The sequence below is a fragment of the Oncorhynchus mykiss genome, chromosome 9, assembly GCF_057628025.1.
Source record: "Oncorhynchus mykiss isolate SJ-2025 chromosome 9, ASM5762802v1, whole genome shotgun sequence".
NCBI classification, from domain to species: Eukaryota; Metazoa; Chordata; class Actinopteri; order Salmoniformes; family Salmonidae; genus Oncorhynchus; species Oncorhynchus mykiss.
In genome coordinates this window covers 33,969,804-33,995,864 of record NC_143030.1, presented here as the reverse complement: position 1 = coordinate 33,995,864, position 26,061 = coordinate 33,969,804, and the positions used below count along the sequence as shown (strand labels likewise).

Sequence of the window (26,061 nt, the reverse complement as noted above, 5' to 3'; positions counted from 1 at the left end):
TAAAAATGTAATAATGTGTTCCTGAACAAAGGGGGGGGGGGGGGGGGGGTGTCAATATCAAAAGTAACAGTATGGCCAACAGCTGCATTAAAGGATAGGTACTGTTTGGTGTAGCACCTGTACTTTGACCAAATATTATTTTTTGCTCCATGAAGTAATCCAACAATGTGTTCACCACCCTCTGTCTATTTCAAGTATTCTCTCATTGAGAGTCTTCTCTCACAGCCCAAGCAGAACACCTTTCCACATCTCAAACACCTATCTGTAAACCTCCCCCAGTCCTTTGACAAATCATTCTTGTCAATAGTAGTCCTTAGCAGGGGATTTTTTTGACGTGTCTTTGTATTGTGTTTTGAGATTCTGCAGGGAGAAGAATGAGGTGGCTGTGTCATTACTGTCGTAGCCTTGATTCTATACCTTTCAGTGTCCCTTGCTGGTTTTTGTCCCACAATCTTGTTGTGCTCCATAACCGCGAGGTGTGTCCCCTCCCTCATGTTCGTGTACCCACAATTCAGATGCTTTAGGGTATTTTTCAGGAGGCACTGTTGAAGCACTCCAGTTAACCGAGTTCTACATCGAGAAAAGGATTATACTCAATTTGTTACATCATCTGGAAGGTACTCTGTGGTCCTCCTACATCTAACCCCCTGTAACCCCATAGCACAAACACATACAAACACTACCCAATTCATGATTATGCCATGCTTAATGTAAACTGAGTTATGTTAGCCGTTAGCTTGTAAATATTTTGCCAATTTACCTTGTGCAAAGCTAGGGGTTGGAATCACATGCTGGTAAAATCAGATTCTGTACCACGTACAACAAAACACACAACAATACACAATTTAACTACTCCAGTAATTGTATGGATCAGTCAGCAATTCACACACCAAGTAGGCTACCGGAAAGACAGGCAGCACTTAAAGTAGATGGCCCTATACAGCAAAAAGACGGTACTAGACAACAGACAACTAGACAATAGACTTATCACTCCTGGAGATAACAGGAGTTCTTTAGCTATACAGTGCCTTCGGAAATAATTCAGACTCCTTGACTTTTTCCACATTTTGTTACGGCACAGCCGTATTCTAAAATGTATTAAATCGTTTTTCCCCTCATCAATCTACACACAATACCCCGTAATGACACCTCAAAAAACAGGTTTTCAGACATTTTTGCAAATGTATAAAAAAACTGAAATACAACATTTACATAAGTATTCAGACCCTTTTGTCAGTACTTTGTTGAAGCACCTTTGGTAGGTATTACAGCGTCGAATCTTCTTCGATATGACACTACAAGCTTGGTACACCTGTATTTCGGGAGTTTCTCCAATTCTTCTCTGCATATCCTCTCAAGCTGTCAGGTTGGATGGGGAGCATCGCTGCACAGCTATTTTCAGGTCTCTCCAGAGATTTTCGATCTGGTTCAAGTCCGGGCTCTGGCTGGGTCACTCAAGGAGATTCAGAGACTTGTCCCACATTGTCTTGGCTGTGTGCTTAGGGTTGTTGTCCTGTTGGAAGGTGAATCTGTGGTCTTGAGCACTCTGAAACAAGATTTAATCAAGGATCTCTCGGTACTATGCTCTGATATCTTTCCCTCGATCCTGACTAGTCTCCCAGTACCTGCCGCTGAAAAACATGATGGATGGAGCCAAGTTTCCTCCAGACATGACACTTGGCATTCAGGCCAAATAGTTAAACCTTGGTTTCATCAGAACAGAGAATCTTGTTTTTCTTGATCTGTGATTCTTTAGGTGCCTTTTACTGGGGAGTGGCTTCTGTCTGGCCACTTTACCATACAGGCCTGATAGTTGCATGAATAGTTGTCCTTCTGGAAGGTTCTCCCATCCCCACAGAGGTACTCTGAATCTCTGTCAGAGTGACAATCGGGTTATTGGTCACCTCCCTGACCAAGGCCCTTCTTCCCCGATTACTCAGTTTGGCCAGTCATCCAGATCTAGGAAGAGTCTTGGTGGTTTCAGGCTTCTTCAATTTAAGAATGATAGAGGCCATTGTGTTCTTGGAGACCTTTAATGCTACAGACATTTTTTGATACCGTTCCCCAGATCTGTGCCTCGGCACAATCCTGTCTCGGAGCTCTACGGCCGCTTCCTTCAACCAGCTTGGTTTTCGCTCTGACATGCATTGTCAGCTGTGGGACCTTATATAGACAGGTGTGTGGCTTTCCAAATCATGTCCAATCAATTGAATTTACCACAGGTGGACAATCAAGTTGAAGAAACATCTAAAGGATGATCAATGGAAACAGGATGCAACTGAGCTCAATTTCAAATCTCATAGCAAATGGTGTCAAACCTTGATCAGTTTCACCTGTCCTCATTATTGTCTCCACCCCCTCCAGGTGTCGCTTTTTTCCCCCAGTGTATTTATCCCTGTGTTTCCCGTCTCTCTGTGCCAGTTCATCTTGTATGTTTCAAGTCAAACAGGGGTTTTCCCATACTCCTGACTTTTGCTATTCTCTTTTTTCTAGTCCTCCCAGTTTTGACCCTTGCCTGTTCTGTACTCTGTACCCGCCTGCCTGACCATTCTGCCTCCCTTGACCACAAGCCTTTCTGCCACTTTGTACCTCCTGAACTCTGATCTGGATTTGACCTTTTGTCTGTCCACAACCATTCTCTTGCCTACTCCTTTTGGATTATCAAACATTGTAAGACTCCAACCATCTGCCTCGTGTCTGCATCTGGGTCTCGCCTTCTGTCAAGATAAAGGGTATGATTAATTATGTCAAGGTATTTCTGCTTTAATCTTTCATATATTTTAACTTTGTCATTATGGGGTGTGTGTGTAGATTGATGAGGGAAAAATATATTTAATTCATTTTAGAATAAGACTGTAACATAGAAAAGGTAAAGGAGTCTGAATGCACTATAGAATGAAGCACAAGGGTTGAGTAAATGGCTACCAGATTAAGCTCCTCTTATTTGCTAATGTTAGCTAGCTTGAGTTAGATACCGTTAGTCAAATATAGTTAGTTCTAACATGTTTACTCTGCTGAAGATACCAGTCTAGCAGTGACTGCAATGGCATAGGTGAAATTAATTCACAGTGTGTATCCAAAAGATAGCTAGCTTTATGACTTAGCTGATGGGTTTCAGAGTTCAATGCAGGACTGTAACGTTAGCTAACTAACTTACCTATTCCAGCTAAGCTCGCATACCAGCTAATGTTACATTACCTCTAATTTAGCACCTTCAGTTGTGATTGTGAAAGAAAAAACAATTGTATCAGTGTAAATGTCTGGTATGTAGAACAGTGAAAGCTAACATATTTTCATGCTTGTTTGTCAATATCACTGTCAGCACCAGAACACCACACAGGCTTGATGACAAACATTAGTGAAAAAAAATAGTGCCAAGACAAGTTCTGAAATTACTGCGTGTTGGTCGTTCGAAGTAAACAATTATCCAAGATTATGGGCATGCCCCATCTACCTAGCGGGCAATGTCTGCATTTGCTATGAATGCTGGACTTTGTGGTTCATTATGAGCACCCGAATACACAGGAAGTCGACACTTTCCGATTCTACCAGTGAAATGAAAAAGGACTTGTTTGGATTATTTTGATGTTGAACTTTCTAGTGCGGAACCCCTCGATAAAATTCAGCTGAAAAGGCAGCGCGCGAAATTCTAAAATATTTTTTTTAAATATGTAACTTTCACACATTAACAAGTCCAATACAGAAAATGAAAGATAAACATCTTGTTAACTTCTTATGGTACAGGGGACGCTTGCGTCCCACCTGGCCAAAAGCCAGGGAAAATGCAGTGCCACAAATTCAAATAAAATGATATAAAAATCAAACTTTCATTAAATCACACATCAAAAACCTAGCAACCCCTTAAAAAAGTGCTTTCTGGACCGTTTTTTCGAAATTCTTTTGTCAATTACACATGTGTAAGAACTGTATGAACATACTTTAGTCATATTTTATTATCATCATTTTTTCTTTTTTTACTTGTGCATAAGGCATATGTTTTCTCCATTTGCAATATGATTTCATAGGAAGTCAAAAGTAACTTTTTTGGGGGCCAAATGCCATAAGAAATTTGACATGCTCAAAAATCCTGCAGAAATGCAAAATTGACTGGACCGATGAACTCGGGATGGCTGGGCAGTGATTCTGGTTCCTCTCCATCGCTCGTTAGGGTTGATTTCAAAATGTCACTTTGGTGATGGTACCTCACTGTTTAAACATATTGCAAATGGACAAGAGTCACCAGCAAGTCACCGTCCATCAGTCAATTAGATATCATTCTGACACCAAACTGATACAAACTGACACCAAACCCACTTTTTCCAACTGGTTCAGTAGCCAACTATCACATACTTCAGACCTGGCTCAAAATTCACAACGCCTTCTGTTCAAACCATAATAAAAACGGGTCCAGTTCTGATGTTTCTTAACCCTTCAAAACAGACAGTGTGACCCAATTAAAGGCACTTCCGGTTGGCACAGGAAGCTATAAGTAAACACATATCTTTCTTAGGGTAGGCTCTTACAGAATCCTGAGTTTAAAGTCTTTATGTTAAGAATTGACTGATCTACACAGGTTTGAATACAGTGATTTTCATAATGACAGGTTGTGCGTTTCAAAACACTTTTAGGGTGAATTTAACCACTTCCGGTTGGTCCAGGAAGCTTGGAATCGACACCGGTAGACCTCATAGTGGCCTGATGGACTGTCATCGATGACAGGTTCATACGGCATTCATAACCCACATAGGCTTCAGGTTGAATTTAGAGGTGCAGGCAATGTATTCCTATGGGGAGAGAAGTCAATGCAAACTGTTTGATGTAAACACCTTCTTTAAACTGTTAAGGATTAATGCCACACGGTCAAGGTTAGGCTTGCACAGATCGGGAGGACCTCAGGATCGTACCTGAGGTCAAATTTTGCTTCTCACCCTAACGGTTCTCTCACTGTCACCCAAAAGCAAATGACATTTAGGGCCAGGCTTCATTTTGGGCCTACTTTTTTTCACGGTCGCTGCACTCTGAGTGAGCTACAGTCTAGCAGGGCATCTCGTTGAACTCGGCACGGCCTAGAGAATATGGAAATGCCATTGCAGGCTCTGTGTGTCTTTAAGCACCGCGCTTTGTCACTCCATCCTTGCTGTGTGTGCGTGTGAGAGAGCTTTTCTTTGACATCTGTTGGGAGAAATGACTGACTTACAGTTCATGGGGGTTGCCTAATCACACATATGAAGTTTTGAAAAGATCTGACCTTTTGAACCCTTGGAAACAGCACCTATGACTCCATTTTAAGGCACTTCCGGTTGACACAGGAAGCTGAAAGTGAATACATATCCTCCTTGGGGTAGGCAGTTATATAATTTTGAGTTTTAAGTCTTTATGTTAAGAACTGACTTATTTACGGAGGGTTTAGTGAGTGTGTGTTATTTCAGAAAATCACAGAGAATCACAGAAATCTCGCAGAGGTCCGAAGCACACTTTAAAAAGATTCGTATGAACAAGCTGCAACTGGATTAACAGTAACTGTTTTTAAAAAAAAAGCTATTTTTGAACATCACCATTTTGACATTCTTAAATGACGATAGATAAATGGCTGGTTCTTTTTTTATTGACACAGGAGGCTCCATGACTTTGACGTGAGCGGAAAAATTATTGCTCTATTTTCATTTTGGACCTTTAATCCCAGAAAAATTTCCATAACTCAAAAACCGTTGAGGCCTAGACGCCATCTTTTTCGGGGCCAACTGCCCATTATGCCAAACCTACGCTCACCAAGTTTCGGCTTCAAAATATTTTCCGTTTAGGAGATAAGGCCACGTCGTAATTCGTGATGTTTTGTACATTTGCAATATGATTGCTTATGCCCTCTTGTGGGATTTACCGGGACAGAGGAAAAATGACCCCAAAATGTATTATTTTATAAAACGGAAACCAAATGTCCGAGAGAGTTCGTTTGATGAATTCCCGGTAGATCCGGCCCTGCAGCACGGCCCTACTTCGTCCGCGAATTTTACAAACGTTTTCGGACGTCTGGTAAGGAACAGTACATTTGCAATATGGACTTTCTCACTAACCATATGGCGAATGTCAGAATGTTCCCTTAAGGTATGTAAGTGATTCATTTTAACGCTATTTCTGACTTTTGTGACACCTGTCCTTGGTTTGAAAATGGCTGTATGGTTTTCTGTGGCTAGGCGCCAGCTTTGGAAACTTTAGAGTTTTTTCTATAAATCTACCAGTTATATGCATATCATATCTTCTGGGCTCGAGTAACAGGCCGTTTAATTTGGGCATGCTTTTCATCCAAAATTCCAAATGCTGCCCCCTAGCCTAAAGAAGTTAACAGCTGGTTCTGGATATGTTTAACTGCTCTCCTAAGGCACCTGCCTCAGGAAGCCTTACAAAGGGAGATATACAGAATAATTGATAAACATTTATTTTTTAACTTGGTAGCGGGTATTCCATCAGTTCTGGAAGAAAGAAAATAAACATAATCGAGTTTACTGCAACTTGAGCAGGAAGTGTTAATAAACCCATGCGTATACAGAATTATTCTTCAGACAGTTTTATACTTCAGGCACATCAGATGATACAGTGTTCCATAAAGATTAATTGGGCACTTTGTAAAAGTTAACAACTCTCTTGTAATCTTAATCTTTTTGACCTGTTGCATTGACATACAATTCTGTATGAACTGTCCCTAATTTCCCCATTATGTCTCTTGCAGTCTGTTTGAGTTCAGTGACCTGGCGGTTATTTTATTAAATCACAAACAACATATGACTTAAACCCAAGAGCAGTGGACCAGGTCTTGAAGAGTGAGCAGCCTCTAGTTTAAGTCGCAATGCTCAGTCCCTCTGTCTTACTTCTTCAAATTACTAAAATATTGCATTATTGGATTGCTATCTGAAAGCAATTCACTTTGTTACCTTCACTAGTCTCCATAATATGTTTCCTTCAACTAGGACTCCCTTCTTCCCAATAGGAAGACCTTCTCAATCTACTACTTATACACACGGATCATTCTCAAACAACATTCTGCATTTCCCCCGATTGCAAGGTTTAAAACAAAACAAACATGAAAACTTTCTAGATATTTTAAGGTATTTATTATTATCACAACAACAAACACATACCTGAAACAATTTTCCGGGGCACCAATTACAATTCATTTGTTCTTGCATTTCAATGTTTTTCCTTGCAATATTTTGTTTTGCTATCTTCGGAAGCCCTGAAGGCCAAGGCAAAAAAAACTAAAATAACTTAAACTCTTGGAACTACCTTGTTTGAACCACTAAGTGAAAATGTGTAGTTTGTAGAGTGCTCAATACACATATAAAGCCTGGTGCTTGCTTCTTTGCGCAAACCATTTGACCGCTGCAATTTGAGATTATTTATTCCCTTTTATTTATGAAAATAATAATTCAATAATAATTACAACCGAATATGCCTAATCAAAAGAATAGTGATAAAGGAAACAACAAAAGCTAGGCAGAGCATGCCCATTGATTGAAGCTGAATCTGCTTGAATTACACTCTGCTCCTCTCTCCACACTCGCCCACTTACATGCTCTGGCATTTAAAAGCAGCCCTGCTTTACACTATCAAAGAAGTGTCAATGAATGATAAAATCCTTGAATTAATGGCTACTAAGTCATTCAAATTAGATAATTCCAAGAGTCTAATTTTACTTTGTTTATGGGCTTCAGGTTTTGTTTTCAATATCACTATTTTTGTTTGCATTACAATACGTTGCTTGGCATTAACATGAAGTGATCCTTCATACAGCAGAACTATGTTGCCATTTGAACGTGATCCATTAAAAACATCTTAGATGTAATGTCCCCTTTTTAGGGAACATTGAGCTGTTCTAGACCGGTTCTGACCAACATTATTGTGTACGGAGCGCTTCGTGACAGAGCAACATCAATTGCTGTACACTCCACACTCTGTTGATGCAGCCTGTGTACTATTTAGTCATTATGATTTCCCTGTTAATTAAAAGAGGTGTGTTTTCTGTTGTCCTTTAGTGAAGCTTGAATTGTCTGCGTTTGTCTCCTGAGTGAGTTTGACACTTAGTGTTTGTTGTTTTCCCAGTGATTTTATTATTTTAATCAAGAACAAATTCTTATTTACACTGACGGCCTACCCCGGCCAAATCCGAACGACGCTGGGCCATTTGTGCGCCGCCCTATGGGACTCCCAATCATGGCCGGATGTGAAGCAGCTTGGATTACTGTGTTACTCTGATCCTTCCGGAACCGTTTCTCAGTAAAGTATTATGTTTATCCTTAACCACTGATTCCTTGTCTGGTCTGTTCTCTGCACATGGGTCCAACCTCACCATGTCCCAGCTCCAGGTGGTTTATATTTCCACAAAGGACAGACAAGTGTGTGTCTGTTGATGTGTGTCTGATCACGCTGTGATTGTCTCAGATGGATTTAGAGCTCTCAACATGAAAAAAACGAAATTATTTCAGAGAAATGTAACAAGACCTCTTTTTCTTTGTCACAAAGGAATTAAACAATGCACTTTTAAATGCAGTATATTGACAACCCTTGCTCGATGAACATTCCTGTGTAACTGTTTTTACATCCATTTGGCCTATATAAATGTAATTGGCGCAGTTGACCTTCAGATGGCTTTATCTATGTTTAATCATTCTACCCCCTCCTTTTTCGAACATTCTGTTAAAAATCGCGCAACATTTCAGTGTCCTGCTACTCATGCCAGGAATATAGTATATGCATATGATTAGTATGTGTGGATAGAAAACACTCGGAAGTTTCTAAAACTGGTTAAATCACGGCTGTGACTATAACAGAGCGTGTGTTTCATCGAAAAGCACAAGAAAAACTGGTCACTGAAAGCTGAAAAAAGTATCCATGCGCCACTTTCATGTATTGTTTGAAGGACACCAAATTTAATATGGACACGGATGCAATTCCTACAGCTTCCACACGATGTCGCCAAAAACGTCATTTTCATTGACAAAAACCCTTTGAGACATGACCAATAGATCCGTCATTCCATCCAGCCTACAACAATCGATTTTGGAAGATTGAAAAATGGACATTGTTTTCTTGAGTAGCTGCTATTGAATACAGATCGCCCAGTGATCAATTTGATCGCTTATTAACGTTTACAAATACCTAAAGTTGGCTTACAAAAGTAGGTTGAAGTGTTTTGTCAAAGAATATAGGCAACTTATATAATTTTTAAAAATGACGTTGCGTGTTGGAAGAGAGATTTTTTCCTGAACTAGACAGGCTATACAAATGGATATTTTGGGCATACATGGACGGATTTAATCGGGAAAAATACCAATTTGTGATGTTTATGGGACATATAGGAGTGCCAACAAAGAATATCATCAAAGGTAATGAATGTTTTATATTTTATTTCTGCGTTTTTGTGTAGCGCCGGCTACGCTAATTATTTTGTTTACGTCCCCTTCAGGTATATTGGGGTGTTGCATGCTATCAGATAATAGCTTCTCATGCTTTTGCCGAAAAGCATTTTAAAAATCTGACTTGTTGGCTAGATTCACAACGAGTGTAGCTTTAATTCAATACCCTGCATGTGTATTTTAATGAACGTTTGAGTTTTAACGAGTACATTTAGCATTTAGCGTAGCGCATTTGCATTTCCAGGTGCCTACTTGAGACGTCTGCGTCTCAAGTAGGATCAAGAGGTTAAATAAAACGCCTTATACAGTATGTACTTTATATGATATACATTTAACCTGCCTAAGATCAAGGCATCCTCCATTGAAAAGACAAGGTATAATAACTCATGAATATATTATTTACAGCATGCTGTGATTTAAAGGTAGATCATAAAGTAGAGAGGCCCTGGTGAAAACAAAAGCCATAGGGACAGGTGAGGCGAGACAGCCATTACTCCAGCACAACAAGATACCCTACGTGAAAGTATGTGGCACACCAAAAGTATGTGGGACACCTGCTCGTCAAACATCTCAATTCAAAATCCTGGGCATTAATGTATGATTGTGGCTTTTATTTAGGTTCTTCATGGGAGGTTAAACTATGTTGGCACAATGATGACATCAGGTCATAGGGTTGATCATGTGTTATACTACAACAGTAGGTTAATGCTGATCACAAGGTACATTGATTATTATGTTTAGTTAGGCCATTTCCATTTTATGAGGTAGTAGGAATATGAATTAGATTTGGCCAAGCTTCTGACTAATGACATGCCTCAAGGTTTTTTGTTTCTTAGAAAGGAAAATGGAAGGAACTATCATGACAAGTAATTAATGAGAAGTGTATTGTTTAATAAAGGCGGTAATTGACGTCCCAATTGTCCATGATACTCGTGAAAGATGTAAATGAGTGCGTGTCTGTGTGGAGTCAGTGTGTGTGTTCCAACTCTATCCTAACGACTTGTTATTTTATATTTTAATGAATGTCCTGTCTGCATACATGGGTTGTTGCTGTCTATTATAGGAAATATGTACAAAGTGCGGAACAAAGAAGGCACCAGTTATTTTCACTTCTCCCACCAGCCAGTGGCTAAATATCACCATGATGTGCAATCTATAGCCCAGAGCTATCCAGGAAGTATAGCATGTCCATACTAATCTTTGTTGTACTGTATGCTTTATTGGTTCTAGCAGTCGTCTTCCACAGCTGATTCCAGAAAAGCAGAAAAGTAAGAGAGAGTCTAATTGAGACCAAATCTAATGGAGACCAAGAGAAAAACTCTATTCCATCACCAATACCCACCGACTCCGTTCAGTAGGACAGAACAACTTATTTAAGTTCTGAGTCTGTTGACCAATTAGATTTGTTTTGCCCTTGATCTCTTTAAATCTTTAGAGGATACATTTGGTGTTTATAGGACTCTAGAGATTATCCTCTATGGCTCACAGAGCTGGAATCTGATTTATATGGATCTACCCAATGGAAAGGGGGGTCCCTGCAGCCCCTATTCCTATCCCTATGAGAAGGGATTGATGGGTGGTTCTGTGACACAAATCAGTCACTATCCCTCAATCTGTTTCTCTCTCTCTCTTGGGGGGGGGGGGTTAGAGGTAGAAGAAAGTGTTTTAATGGATCAGGCATTGAGTGGTACGTTCTTAGAGGACTTATTTGTCTGAGAAGTGAATGAAGGAGGAGGAAAGAGAGAGATGGACTTTGTATGTGTGTGTCTGTGTATTTCAGATTGAAAGAAAGAGTGACAGAGTGCTTCAGTCTTCCCCTTCAACAATTACGCCAGCTGTGCTTTGAGATTTTGGTCTGTTTAGATCTTTGACACCAAACACTCAGGCAGAGAAAAAGCCCGGGGGCTACTATGACAGAAGTTTTCTCCCAGCACACTGGAAATTAATGTTTTTGGGGAAATACACAACTATCTATCTGGAAAGTGGGGATAAAATAAGGAAAAGGAGAATGTCTGTGGAATTGGCAGTTCTTTAGACGTCATAGTAATTCCCAGTGGTTTGTTTGTGGATGGATCAGACAGTGGATGGACTGTGTTAGTGTTACATAAGATATGGAAGAGCTAGAGGAGGAGAAAGAGTACAGTGACAGAGAGAGACAGGACACTCCCTTGTTTCCTCCACATAAAGCTGCTCAAAGGGAAGTTGTAGTAGTAAAAAATGGCAAAATAAATCTATCATTGGAAACAAAAATGTCCTATACCAAAGTGAATTCACGCTGTTAAGTGCTCCCTAACTGCAGCTGCACTTTCCATAGTCCTAAGGCCAGACAGCCAATCACAGCCTTCGCACCTGCTCCAAGGCATCCACATGGTCCAAAAAGCCAGCCTGTGAAATACCAGAACAAACGCATCATCTTTTCCCTCCAATCTTAGCTAGATTTAAAGCGCTGTGGCACAATGAGAATCAGGGACATCAAGGCTGCCCTATCATATCTTAGGACATGATGGGCCAGTTTAGATTGGTGGTGGCAGTCAGGATCGAAGGAATGATGAACAGAGCAAAGTACAGAGAGATCCTTGATCAAATCCTGCTCCAGAGCACTCAGGACCTCAGACTGGGGCGATGGTTCACCTTCCAACAGGACAACAACCCTAAGCACACAGCGCAGACAACACATTGGTGGTGGCTTCTGGACAAGTCTCTGAATGTCCTCGAGTGGCCCAGCCAGAGCCCGGACTTGAACCCGATCAAACATCTCTGGAGAGACCTGCAAATGGCTGTGCAGAGACTCTCCCCATCCTACCTGACAGAGCTTGAGAGGATTTCAAATCAAATTAAATTAACCAACAATGCAGTTCTTCTCTTGCATAGAAGAATGAGAGACACTCCCAAATAAAGATGTGCCAAGTTTGTAGCGCCAAGAAGACTTGATGCTGTAATTACTGCCAAAGGAGCTTCAACAAAGTACTGAGTAAAGGGACTGAAGACTTATGTAAATGTAATATTTCTGTTTTTGTATTTTTATCAATTTTGAAAAAAAAAATTGTTTTATTTTTCATTATGGGGTATTGTGTGTAGATTGATGAGGGGGGAAAATGATTTAATAAATTTTAGAATAAGGCTGTAACATAACAAAATGTGGAAAAAGTCAAGGGGTCTTTTCGAAAGTACTGTATATACAGTATATGACCAGTTTTATTGTGCACGTCACTAAGGCTGCACTCTGTCTATTTAATTTTCTTGGTCACTTCCCCTCTCTCCTCATAGTTAAAATGAGAAGTCCTCTGGGGAGAGATATGCAATGAGCACTGGGCTGGCGGCTGTAATGTGGCGGTAGAGTCATGCTGTAGATGTAGGTCCCCTACAATGTCATTCTACAGGTCCTGGACATAACAACATGGTCTGAGGGAATGCTTTTTTGTGTCAGCCAGTAATGAGCAGAGGCAGTGGTGTTGTGTAAAGCGTGCTTCCCCCATTGCTCCCGAACTGCCGGCAGGCAGGCGCTCATTATGGGAAGAGTAAATCTCAATCAAATGTAATTTAATTACACTGTAGAGTGGTATGGGGGAGGCATTGAGGAATAAGACACAATCGCAGAGACACAGAATCATCAAAGTGATGCGCTCATCTTTAAAATGTATTGTGAAGAGTTGTGTGCTCTCTCTTGGTTACTCTCTCTTTCATGCACATAGGCAAACACACACAGATGCATATGTGCGCGCACACACACAAGCACTGTTGTTGTTCAGTAAAGCTACAGTCTGCTCTAAAGAAAGACTACACAAGGCATAAGAAGAAGAAGGGACACAATAAGCTGAACATAAATGCCTGGTGTGTGGTTGTAATGGTAATTTGGTTATGGGGTCTGTCTGAAAAAAGCAAATGTGACTTAATTAAACGTGTTTCCTACAGCGATAGGAGATCGAATTCCTGGCAAATTTGGTTTGGAGGAACAGTGCACTTTATTGTGACAATCAGTATTCCCTAGTGGTTAAAGTTAAATGTGTTTGCAATTAAAGAGCGGCATGAAGACAAGTTTGGGTCCCTAAACCTCAGTACCTTACTTTCTCACATTACTAAGGTTTTCTAATATTCAAACTAACTGTGGAAGGATTTGAGCTGAAGACACACACACATTGACTAACATGCATCTCATTTGACTGTATTTATGTCTACATAATGTCTCTTTACATATAAATATATTAGCACCCTTGCACTTCTCTTAAATCTGCAATATGTAACACCTTGGGTGACCCAACCAAATTCACATAGAAATGTCTGTCAAAAATCTATCATTCTCATTGAAAGCAAGTCTAAGAAGTGTTGTGTTCTATGTTCTATGTTCTATGTGCACTATTTCTATGATTGCAGTTCTTATGTTTTGTTTTTGCATTTTTACTTTCAGTTTTGTACACCAGCTTCAAACAGCTGAAAATACAATACTTTTGGTTCTGGAAAATATATTTCACAGCAGTTTAGATGCTACAATGATTCTCTGACCTATACTTGTTTTGTCACAGGAACTGAAACTTTTAGAGTTTTAGCAACCAGGAAATAGCGGAGCAATTTTTGCATAGTGCATCTTTAAATAATTCCTTATTTCTTCTAAAATAATTTTAAAAACTTTGTTTCCACTGGATAAATTGTATTATTCTAAACTTGAGTTTAAAATGTTTATTTAGAAAATAAAGATGTGACTTGTTTCAGGAAACTTGCTGTGTGTCGCACGTCACTACTTCACAGGAGAGGCATTTCATTTGTTTAATCAAAATCCATTTTTGGGCAGAAATGCCTTCTGGAACATGTGCACTTTCATGTGCTATAAAAACAAACTTGTATTCCATCCTTAAATAGGAAAAAATTGTTAAGTTATGAGCATAGTTGGTTTAGCCATGGAAAAAGAAAGGAACTTTCACGCAAGCCATGACTGGCTGAGATAATGGCTGGGCTGGACATGAAGGGCCAGTTTGGATTGATCTGCCATGTAGAATGCTTCTGTCTATAACATGAGCTGCTCAACATGTGTTGAATGATGTACTGTATATGATGCGATTTCTACCGAACCGTTTTTGATATAATGTTAGCCATCGAGGTCTTCAAAGGCTACTTTTCTCAACTAAATTGCTGCCCTGGATTTAACAGGAGCTATCGATAAATCAGTTGGAAAAAGTGATGGGTTATTTTCTGCACACGCCATGGTCACTGTGGCGTGACCGGAGCGACTTGATAAAACGCTGGCCAAACCAGATGTAGCTACAAACAAAACGCAGTTGACTTTTTAGGGATAAGGGGCAGTATTCAGAAGTTTGGATGACTGAGGTGCCCAAAGTAAACTGCCTGTTACTCAGGCCCAGAAGCTAGGATATGCATATGCATGGTAGTATTGGAGAAAAAAAGGGAAACACTCTAAAGTTTCTAAAAATGTTAAAATAATGTCTGTGAGTATAACAGAACTGAATTGGCAGGCAAACCCCGAGGACAATCCATCCAGGATAATTTATTTTAGGTCATTGTACTTTCCAATGCCTTTCTATGGGAAAGCCTAATTATTAGGACCCAGATTGCAGTTCCTATGGCTTCCACTTGGTGTCAACAGTCTTTAGAAATTGTTCAATGTTTTTCTTTTGAAAAGTGAAGAAGTATGTGTCTTCTAAGTGTCACTCAGGTGGACTCTAGTCTTTTGGTGCACATGAATGAGAGTGCGCTCCTCGTTGTTTTTCTCCGGTATTGAAAATAGTTTATTTCATCTTAAATTGTATCGTTTATTTACGTATTAGGGTACCTGAGGATTGATTAGGAACGTTTGACATGTGTCGACCAAGTTTATTGGCAACGTTTGGGATTTATTTTGTATGCACTTTGAACGAGGGGAAACAGGTGGATTATTGAATGAAGCGCGCCAAATAAACATACTTTTTGGGATATAGAGAAGGACTTTATCGAACAAAAGGACCATTAGTTATGTAACAGCGACCCTTGGGATTGCAAATAGATGAAGATCTTCAAAGATAAGGGATTTATTTTATCGCTACATCCGACTTTCTAGATGCATCTGCTTGGTTGGAAAATGTTTTTAATGCTTTTGTGCGGGGCGCTGTCCTCAGATAATCACATGGTATGCTTTTGCCGTAAAGCCTTTTTGAAATCTGACAAAGCGGCTGGATTAACAAGAAGTTAAGCTTTTAAAAGATGTAAGACACTTGTAACTTCATGAATGTTTAATATTAGAAATGTTGATGTTGTCGAGGTGGGTTGCTAGAGGCACGTCTAACCCTAAAAAGTTGGCATTTTTCCTATTTTGTTGCCTTACAACCTGGAATGAAAAAATATATTTGGGGGGGTTTGTTTAATTTGATTTACACAACATGCCTACCATTTTGAAGATGCTAAATATTTTTTATGTGAAACAAACAAGAAATAAGACAAAAAACCTGAACTTGCGTGTGCATAACTATTCACCCCCTGAAGTCAATACTTTGTAGAGACACCTTTTGCAGCAATGACAGCTGCAAGTCTCTTGGGGTATCCCTCTATAAGCTTCGTCAAGGCAAAACTGCTCCAGTTCCATCAAGTTGGATGGGTTCCGCTGATGTACAGCAATTTTAAGTTACACCACAGATTCTCAATTGGTTTGCGGTCTGGGCTTTGACTAGGCCATTCCAAGACATTTAAATGTTTCCCCTTAAACCACTCGAGTCTTGCTTAGGGCCATTGTCCTGCTGGAAGGTGAACCTCCGTCCCGGTCTCAAATCTCTGGAAGACAAACAGGTTTCCCTCAATGATTTCCCTGTATTTAGCACCATCCATCATTACTTCAAGTCTGACCAGTTTCCCAGTCCCTGCCGATGAAAAACATCCCCACAGCAGTGTGCTAGTGGACAGTGTGCTAGTGGTGATGAGATGTTTTGGGTTTGCGCCAGACATAGCTTTTTCCTTGATGGCCAAAAAGCTACATTTTAGTCTCATCTGACCATAGTACCTTCTTCCATATGTTTGGGGAGTTTTCAATTTCCTTTTGGCGAACATCAAACGTGTTTGCTTATTTCTTTCTATAAGAATTTTTTTTTTTTTGGAAACTCTTCCGTAAAGCCCAGCTCTGTGGAATGTACAGCTTAAAGTTGTCATATGGACAGATACTCCGCTGTGGAGCTTTGCAGATCCTTCAGGGTTATCTTTCATCTCTTTGTTGCCTCTCTGATTATTGCACTCCTTGCCTGGTCTGTTAGTTTTGCTGGGCGGCCCTCTCTTGGCAGGTTTGTTTTGGTTCCATATTCTTTCCATTTTTTAATAATGGATTTAATCATGCTCCGTGGGATGTTAAAAGTTTCTGATATTTTTCTATCACCCAACCCTGATCTGTACTTCTCCATAACTTTGTCCCTGACCTGTTTGGAGCGCTCCTTGGTCTTCATGGTGCCGCTTGCTTGGTGGTGTTGCAGACTCTGGTGTCTTTCAGAACAGGTGTATATATATACTGAGATCATGTGACACTTAGATTGCACACAGGTGGAATTTATTTAACTAATTATGTGTCTTCTGAAGGTAATTGGTAGCACCAGGGGCTTCATAGCAAAGGGGGTGAATACATACGCATGCACCACTTTTCCTGTTTTAAATTTTTTTGAATTTTTTGAAGCAAGTAATTTTTTTCATTTCACTTCACCTCTTTGGACTGTTTTGTGTTTGTCCATTACATTAAATCCAAATAAAAATCAATTTAAATGACAGGTTGTAATGGTACAAAATAGGAAAAACGCCAAGGGGATGAATACTTTTGCAAGGCACTGTATGAACCGAGTCAATAAAGAGAGAGGGGGATAGAGAGAAAAAATGTAATGAAACAGAAACACATTCTCCACTATAATACCTTTCCCCGGGGACAGGTATGAAATTGAACACTGTTAAAAAAGACAGACAATTAATCAATATATTTTTATTGCACTATAGGCAGTTTAAGTGAGAATCAAGACTGATAAATTCTAACTGGGATAAAAAAAATAAGTAAATGCATGCTACATAATTATATTATATGCCAATCAAAATGATTTGAAGGACAGAACCATCTATTATCATTCAAGGCAAGGAGTGAATGCGATTAGGACTTAGACTTTGTGAGGATTGAGATCCAGTCTGCAGTTTTAGCGAGAAGTTTTCCTGCTGCACGCCTGATAGCCCCCTGCAAAGCCGTCCTGCTGAATTAATGTGGGCCGAACAAACATAGATGAACAGCTAATGCTGCACTGAAAGCTTTCTCATCACTTCATAGCAGTGGGAAGAGATATACACTCCACAACACTAAGGCTATGTCCCTTTGTTTACCTTAAAGCAGTGGTTCTAAACTGGTTTTGCCTAAGGACTCAAATTTAACCAGGTTGTCTCAGTAGCGATCAAATTTATGCATTTCGCACCCATCTTATGGGGTATCAGCCCACTCATTTCATGGTGGGAAACCACCATTTCATGAGTGGGCTGATACCCCATAAGGTGGGTGCGAAATCCATAGGTAAGGCTGTAGAGTGCAATACGAATGTCCAATACATACAAAATACTGACTGGGAAGGTGATTTCCCACAGTCAAAGTCCTGCCATAAGAGCTAAGATGCTCTAAAATGTATTTTTTTTAAAAGTAAAGTTGTATATAATTAGTTGTATTATTATTTTATTGTAAGTAGTGCACTGGGCCTTCAGTAGTTAGTCCTGTATTAGTTCAGATGTAAATGTGTTAGGTAGAACAAACATGCATCTCTTATTCTAAGGAATCATGTCAGTTCTGTTCATGGCATTTCTCTCTGCAATGTTACAAAACGTTTCTGTAATAAACATGCCCAAGCGAACTCAATGAGCTATACCTCCCGATGTTCATCCTCCCGACATCTCCCTTCTACCTGTCCCCTCCTTACCTCTATCAACCTTTTGAACTTTCCCTATCCCCTCCCACTCACAAGGCAGGTAATATGCTTGACTTCATCTTTATTAGGGGCTGTTCGCCTACTAATCTCACTAGAACCCACCTCTAGGTCTCTGATCACTACTTTGTTTCCTATTCTGGGTCCCTTTCCTCCAACCCTAGCCACTCAGCCCCTACCCAGATGGTCATGCGCCGTCACAATCTTCACTCTCCATCTCCCACTGATCTTTCTTCTATCCTATCATCGCTCCCTTTCTGTTAAATCCTTCCCCCTCCTGTCTCCTGATTCTGCCTCTTCGACCCCTACTCTCCTCCCTTTCCTCATCCTATGACTCGCACTGTCCCCTTTCCTCCCGGCCGACTTGGCCCTCCCCTCCTGCTCCGTGGCTGAATTATTCTTTGCAAGCTTACAGAAGAGGGCTGCGGGCAGCTGAGTGAAAATGGAGGAAAACTAAACTTCTGGAGGACCTATCATCCTTTCACTCGCTCCTCTCTACCTTCTCTTTCTCTGTATCCACTGCTAAAGCCACTTTTTAGACTGCCCTTCTCTATGTCACGAAAGCTCTCGCCACTGCCATTAGCTAACTATCTCTCCTCTGTTCTCAAGCTCCTAGATCTATCCGCTGCCTTCGACACCATGAACCATCAGCTCCTCCTCTCCACCCTCTCAGGGCTGGGTGTCTCAGGCTCGGCACACTCTTGGATTGCATCCTACCATGTGACTTGTCTGAACCACATACTGTCACTACTGGTGTACTCCAGGGCTCTTCTCTCTATACAGCAAGTCACTCTGCTCCGTCATATCCTCAAATGGTCTCTCCTATGATTTCTATGCAGATGACGCTCAACTCATTTTCTCCTTCCCTGTTCGTGACACACATCTCTGCGTTCATATCAGATATCTTACCTTGGATGTCGGCCCACCACCTCAAGCTCAGACTCGGCAAGACGGAGCTGCTCTTCCTCCCGGGGATGGCCTGTCCGCTCCAAGACCTCTCCATCACAGTTGACAACTCCACAGTGTCCCCCTCCCTGAGTGCAAAGAACCTTGATGTAACTCTGGGCAACACCCTGTCATTCTCTGCAAACATCAAGCAGTGACTCGCCCCTACTGGTTGATGCTCCACAACATTCATAGAGTACAACCCTACCTCAGACAGGAAGTGGCTCGGGACCTAATCTAGTCATCTCCCATCTGGACTTCTGCAACTCGCTGTTGTCTGGGCTCACCACTTGTGCCATAAAACTCCTGCAACTTTTCCAGAAAACGGCAGCTCGCCTGGTGTTCAACCTTCTCCCATTCAACCTCCTCCGCACACTCCACTGGCTTCCAGCCAAAGCTCGCATCCACTAAAAGACCATGGTACTTTCCTACCGAGCAGCAAGAGGAACTGTGCCTCCCTACACAACTGCTCAAAACCTACACCCTAACCCGAGCACTCTGTTCTTCCACCTCTGGTCTCTTGGCCCTCCCACCCCTATGGGAGGGCAACTTCCACTTAGCCCAGTCCAAGCTCTTCTCTGTCCTGGCACCCCAGTGGTGGAACCAGATTCCCCCTGATGCTAGGACAGCAGAGTGTGTCCCCACCACCACCATTGCTGATAGCTAATTTATTGAGGAACATTTGACTTACTATGACTGTGATATATGGTTGTCCCACCTAACTATCTCTAACTGTAAGTTGCTCTGGATAAGAGTGTCTACTAAATTACTAAAATATAAATATGAACCTTGTTCTGCCCATGGTTTCTCTGTCTGGAAAACCTCCACAAATGAAAATGTGTGGTGGGTGGGATCAGTACGGGCTGACCCCGCCAAGAGCCAACCCTACTCCATTCTGTGTGCCGTGGTGAGGGGATCCTCTGAGATACTGGTGTGGCACCAAACCCATCCATGGGTTAGTGACAAACCTAACACTGACCCCATCCATCCACAATCAACAAACCAAAGAAGAATAGAGTGAGTTAGAGGAGAAGTCTGCTGAAGAAGAACATAAAAAACAACTAGTATTATAATGACGATGATGACAACTATGATTTAAAATGGTGAAAGATGAAGAAGATCAGTAAGTTCTCACATGGTCCTACACTATAATAGTGTTGCCAGTTTTGGCAGAGGAACTGTTGTCTAGCCTAAAAAGGGGGTGGCTGACAGTTGACAGCAGATGCTCAGGCCAGGTGGAGCTCTGACAGTGGTGGCAGATATCCCACTCACAAGGGATGCTTTTTAGGGACAATGTCAAAGGAAACTGTATTATAAGAGAGTCCCATCTAATGCTTCCTCCAAAACATATACTGTATGTTCCCCCAAATTCTAATACGGAATACTTGAAAAAGGGGGAGGCGGTGTGAGCATACATTTATTATCACATGGTGACCACGGTCAATAACATTACACATCCTAGTGATTTCACACCATATTGTGCAATCTCCTCCTTCCTAACCCCCTCTCCAGCCAATTTAACAGCTCTGATTTACTATTCAGCATCTGGGCAACATGGCAGCAAGAGGTAATATGTTGTTATCACTGGCCAGGTTTGAAACCCAATAAACACACCGTCACACTCCTACTTTTGAAGATGGGATTCCCAATCGAGCGATGGCAGAAATTGGCTTAGCATGGGGAAGCAAAGGCACTGACAAATATGGGGATAATGGAGGTGTAATTTACAAATTTAGAGGCGGGCTGCAAAGCAAGGAATCAAAGGTCTGTGCTTGGTTTTGATCACGCCCTGTACATGTTACCACTTAACCTCTAGCGACGAGCAATCCCGTATCCGGGAGCGTAATCATAGCCTCAAGCGCATTACCATAACGCAACTTTTCCTATTCATGAAAATCGCAAATGAAATGAAATAAATATATTCAAACACAAGCTTAGCCTTTTGTTAACAACACTGTCATCTCAGATTTTCAAAATATGCGTTACAGCCAACGCTAGACAAGCATTTGTGTAAGTTTATCATGGCATAATGCTATGCTAGCTCTACTGGCAGCAGGCAACATTTTCACAAAAATAAGAAAAGCAACCAAATTAAATAATTTACCTTTGAAGAACTTCGGATGCTTTCACTCAGGAGACTCCCAGTTAGATAGCAAACGTTCCTTTTTTCCAAAAATATAATTTTTGTTGGCGAAATATCTCCCGTTTGTTCATCATGCTTGGCTGAGAAATCGACCGGAAAATGCTACCATTACAACGCCAAACTTTTTTAAAAATTAACTCCATAATATCGACAGAAACACGGCAAACGTTGTTTAGGATCCATCCTCAAGGTGGTTTTAACATGTGTATTCGATAATATATCCGTCGAAGCAGTTGGTTTCTCATATTTGGATTGGAAAAATGGCTACCTCAGTATTTTACGCAAGGTTTTCCCCGGGAGACACCATGCGACCACTCGCCCTATATGGCCTCTTACAGACATTCTCCAATAGAAATGCCTAAAAAGACGTCACAATGCTGTAGACACCTTGAGGGAAACGTGGAAAACATAAGCTGATTCCTAGGTCCTTCACAGCCATATAAGGAGTAATTGGCATGAGGCGGTTTCAAAAAATGCGGCACTTCCTGATTGGATTTTTATCTGGGTTTCGCCTGTAACATCAGTTCTGTGGCACTCACAGACAATATCTTTGCAGTTTTGGAAACGTCAGAGTGTTTTCTTTCCAAAGCTGTCAATTATATGCATAGTCGAGCATCTTTTCGCGGAAAAATATTTAATCCAAAAATTAAAAGAGCGCCCCCTATATCCAACTGGTTAACAACAATGTTAGCATACCGGTAAAGTGGGTAAACTGTTAACTAATCCACTTATGCGCCTAACACATTATTGGTTGAATTCCCTCATTGTAATTCAGTTAATAAAGTAAAATACTACAGTTTGGTTTGGTACACCCGTCTGCATGGTCCCCCAAAGGTGAAACCTTGTTAATTGGTCATGTGGGATGTGGGAAGGCGGCTGACTGGTATTTGCTCTGGCAAGGTTACTCTGTCACTCCCTCAACAGGCCGATGTGGAGAGTGTGGCCATCTGCCACTGTTTGCCTGCGCTCTTCACAACACATTGCTACTGAAAGAAAATGAACAAATCATTATCACCATTAGGCTAGATTATAAGACTGTTTCTCTGCTTTTGTTTCCAAAATTTTTAGACCATTAGATAAAACCCTTAGGTAACATTATTGAATTAGGGCGAAAAGGTTTACTGGTTTGATTCTGACTACATACTCACATGCTACTCCTATGACATGGTACTCCTATGTCACAGGAAGGCCAAAAAGATCATCAAGGACAACAAACATCCGAGCCACTGCCTGTTCACACCACTATCATCCAGAAGGCGGGGTCAGTACAGGTTCATCAAAGCTGGGACAGAGAGATAGAAGATGTGTTTCAATCTCAAGGCCATCAGACTGCTAAACAGCAATCACTAAATCAGAGAGGCTGCTGCCTACATTGAGACCCAATCACTGGACTCTTTAATAAATGGATCACTAGTCACTTTAAACAATGCCACTTTAAATAATGTCACTTTAGTAATGTTTACATATCTTACATTACTCATATCACATGTATATACTGTATATTATACCATCTATTGCACCTTGCCTATGCCGCTCGGCCATCGCTCATCCATGTACTTATATGTACATATTCTCATTCACACCTTTAGGTAGTTGTTGGGGAATTGTTAGATTACTTGTTAGATATTACTGCACTGTCGGAACTAGAAGCACAATAACTTTGCTACACTGGCATTAACATCTGCTAACCATGTGTATGTGACCCCAAACAAATTGATTTGAGCGATATGTTGTGTGAGTACAATATCCTCTTAGTTCCCTGTGCAAAGCGTAAATAATTTCTAAACCTCTGTTTACTGATCTTAGTTTTCCTCTACGGCTACAGCTTCCCTCTGCCATGCTTAAGACTCTGAGTTATTGGGTTCAACAGACTGCCATATGGTGTAAAATGGGGTTTCTGTCAGCAAGAATCTTTTACAGTTTAGTGGGGCTTTGCTATCTTCATCATGAGAACCATTATCATTACGTGTGATGCAGCACTTTGATATGGTCGTTAGTCTCTGGCTTTGCATGATTAAAAATAAAATATATGCCAAGGTGCAGACTGGAGCGTCTGTTGCCACTTCCCGACCAGAACAACTGCTAGTCGCTCACATTGTTATTGCTACCATCAAACTCCTCAAATATATTTCTCAAATAGTATCATGCCATCATAACAACAACAAACAGTAGTCACCAAGCAGTTGGGAAACTGCTGAAGCAGTTGATTAAGTGACTATGCCACATATAAGTATTTCTGATATTTCAAAAGCCTAAGTAATCATAATCAGGTAAAAGAGTTGTTCCTGACCAAATGAAAATTTGCCACATTTATATATGTCATGCTTTATGAAGGGTTCATAAATGTGGAGGACTGTGTGACATAACCACCAATGTCAAATTTGACATAACCCAATATGGGTTATATGGGTTAACCATATTCAATTGAGTCGGAAGTCAAATCATATCAAATTTATTTGTCATATAAACACGGTTAGCAGATGTTAATGCGAGTGTAGCAAAATTCTTGTGCTTCTAGTTCCGACCATGCAGTAATATCTAATAAGTAATCCAACAATTTCACAACAACTACTGTACGTTATATACACAAGTGTAAAGGAATTAATAAGAATATGTAGATAAAAATATATATGGATGAGTGATGGACGAACGGCATAGGCAAGATGCAGTACAGTATAGTGTATGCAGTATATGTACAGTATACAGTATATGCATATAAGATGAGTAGTGTAGGGTATTACATAAAGTGGCATAGTTTAAAGTGACTAGTGATACATTTATTACATCCAATGTTTTATTATTAAAGTGGCTAAAATGTTTTGGCAGCAGCCACTCAATGTTAGTAATGGCTGTATAACAGTCTGATGGCCTTGAGATAGATTGAAAAACAAGTTTTTCCTCCAAACATAACGATGCTCATTATGGCCAAACAGGTTTTTGCTTCATCAGACCAGAAGAGAATTCTCCAAAAAGTACGATCATTGTCCCCATGTGCAGTTGCAAACCTTAGTCTGGCTTTTTTATGTTGGTTTTGGAGCAGTGGCTTCTTCCTTGCTGAGCAGCCTTTCAGGTTATGTCGATACAGGACTCGTTTTACTGTGGATATAGATAATTTTGTACCTGTTTCCTCCAGCATCTTCACAAGGTCATTTGCTGTTGTTCTGTAATTGATTTGCTCTTTTCACACCAAAGTAGATTAATCTCTAGGAGAAAGAACAAGTCTCCTTCCTGAGCGGTATGACGGCTGCATGTTCCCATGGTGTTAATACTTACGTACTATATTTTGTACAGATGAACGCCTTCAGGCGTTTGGAAATTGATCCCAAGGATAATCTACAATATTCTACAATTCTTTTCTGAGGTCTTGGCTGATTTTTCCATGATGTCAAGCAAAGAAGCACTGAATTTAAAGGTAGGCCTTGAAATTCATCCACAGGTACATCTAATTGGCCCCGAACATGTTGTTCGGGGACAATTGGCCCATCAGAAGCTTCTAAAGCCATGACATCATTTTCTGGAATTTTCCAAGCTGTTTGAAGGCACAGTCAACTTAGTGTATATAAACTTCTGACCCACTGGAATTGTGATACAGTGAATTATAAGTGAAATAATCTGTCTGTAAGCAATTGTTGGAAAAATTACTTGTGTCATGCACAACAAGAAATGTGTGTAATAGTTGAAAAACAAGTTTTAATGACACCAACCAAAGTGTATGTAAACTTCCTACTTCAACTGTATATTATATTTCACTAAAACATTTCTAGGAAGAACTAACCTCTTTCCGTCTTAGGTACAGTATGTGGTTAACTCTTGGAACTACCCATCCGGGAGAATTGTCAGCAGCTACACTAATTAGCATAGCGCAACGGTCAAATAATCTTACTAGAAAATATTCATATTCATGAAATCACAAGTGAAATATAGCGAAACACAGCTTAGCCTTCTGTTAATCACCCTGTCGTCTCAGATTTTGAAATGATGCTTTACAGCGATAGCAAGCCTTGCGTTTGTGTAAGTTTATCGATAGCCTAGCATAGCATTATGTCCAGCTAGCAGCAGGAAGCTTGGTCACGAAAATCAGAAAAGCTATCAAATTAACCGTTTACCTTTGATGATCTTCGGATGTTTTCACTGACGAGACTCTAGCCACAGTTTTTTTTCCTCCTGTATTCAACAAAGATCATCCCGTCTTCAATTTTATTGATTATTTATGTTAAAAACGACCTAAAGTTGTATTACAAAAGTAGTTTGAAATGTTTTGTAAGTTTACAGGTAACTTTTGAGATATTTTGTAGTCACGTTGCGCAAGTTGGAACCGGTTGTTTTTCTGGATTAAACGCGCCAAATAAATGGATTTAATGTGTGATTTAATGAAAGTTTGATTTTTATAGTAATTTATTTGAATTTGGCACTCTGCATTTTTCCTGGCTTTTGGCCAGGTGGGACGCTAGCGTCCCACATATCCCAGAGACATTTGGTTAGGTCAGCAACTAGTCACAGAATGCATTCAGACATTTTCCATCCAAAGAGAGGTTTCACAAAAGCGGAAATATAGATAAAATGAATCACTAACCTTTGACGATCTTCCCAGGACTCAATGTTACACAATACATGTGTGTTTTGTTCGATCAAGTTCACATTTATATCCAAAAACCTCAGT

General features: G+C 40.5%; 1 pseudogene; it reads left to right on the top strand.

The window, feature by feature from the left end:
* The window catches only part of LOC118965933 (uncharacterized), a 39,067-nt pseudogene extending 19,142 nt beyond the window's left edge, over positions 1-19,925 (top strand).
* The last annotated feature ends 6,136 nt before the right edge of the window (positions 19,926-26,061 follow it).